This window comes from Haplochromis burtoni, unplaced genomic scaffold, assembly GCF_018398535.1.
Source record: "Haplochromis burtoni strain Fernald_Lab_line unplaced genomic scaffold, NCSU_Asbu1 Contig_2004, whole genome shotgun sequence".
NCBI lineage: Eukaryota > Metazoa > Chordata > Actinopteri > Cichliformes > Cichlidae > Haplochromis > Haplochromis burtoni.
The window spans coordinates 13,996-15,217 of NW_024584365.1; the positions used below are offsets into that span (position 1 = coordinate 13,996).

A 1,222-nucleotide genomic window follows, 5' to 3' on the forward strand; every position below is an offset into this window, starting at 1 on the left:
CACATGGTAGGATTTGTAAAGAATTTATTCGTAAATTAGGGTGGAAAATAAGAAAGTTGTGTTTTCAAAGTTGTAGTTCAAGTTATTTTTTACTTCCAATAGTGTTAACATACTACACAGGTCATGAACAAGATTTGTTTTTTTAATTTTCATTGTAAGTGGGTTAATTAAATTAGCCCTTAATTAAAAGTAGTCTAACATAAATGTAAATGCTGTTTATATTTTAATAAACCATGTAACTTGGATGGATCCGATGCCGGCGTGACCACAGTGCACATGTTCAATGTTGCTTACAGTGGTCCAAGGGATCGCTCAGGGACTTTGTGTGTTTGTTTAGACATATGAAAAATTAGAGGGAACATTGGTTATAACTCAGTAGAAAGTAATTCAAGCCACAGTAAAACTGGAGTTTGCAAATAAACATATTTAAGGTAACTTACTTTCAGGCATTGACTTAACACTTGGAGTATCACTGTGAAGGATTGCAAACAGGAACACAGCTTACATCATGAGGCAATAACCAAAAAGTGACCCAGAAGTACCCTCTCTCCCTCTGGAGCAGCAGCACAGCACATCAAACTTATGCTTACGTCATTTCCCATAACCTCACTCAGAACAATATTTCAGGAACATAAAATCTCAGAGCCTTTTATACAGTGTTAGCCCTGTGATAGACACCTGACCTCTCCAGGGTCTGTATTTATTTACAAAAGGCTAACACATAGAGACAGACAACCATTCACACTCACACAGCTGGGATAGGCTCCAGCCCCCCCTCGACCCTGGGAAGGATAAGCAGTAGAGAATGGATTGATAGTTTTCTTGTGTTTGTGACTGTAAATAAAATAATTTACTTTCTTTATGAATTACTCTGTACAGTCTGTATCATTAAAAAGACACCAAACAGATTGAGTAAGGGGACACAATGGTTGGAAACATGTTGCTCACAGTGTGAAACGTCAATAGTTTTTTTCACTTTAACCAACAAAGTGCAGAAACATCAACATCTGTCTGTCTGTGTTTCTTTCTGACAGATGATCAAATCTGAGATAGAGAAGACTGAATTCATTCAGAAGCTGATGCAGACACTTCTTGCAGTGGACTCAAAGCTCAGCATCTCTCAGCACACAGAGGTAAACATGGACATATGTGATGCTGTCATCCTCCCAATGATCACAGACCTGTGCACTTATATTCCTGCAGTTTTGTCCAGCAGCAGTTT

The 1,222-nt window shown here is 38.2% G+C and overlaps 1 long non-coding RNA gene across 1 annotated transcript in view; it reads left to right on the plus strand.

The window, feature by feature from the left end:
- Nucleotides 1–1,215, plus strand: part of LOC121813599 — an 8,092-nt gene extending 6,877 nt beyond the window's left edge. The window contains exon 3 of the long non-coding RNA XR_006053781.1: nt 1,035–1,215. This is a non-coding gene — a long non-coding RNA (uncharacterized LOC121813599). The remainder of the gene's footprint in view (nt 1–1,034) is intronic.
- Nucleotides 1,216–1,222: the final 7 nt, after the last annotated feature.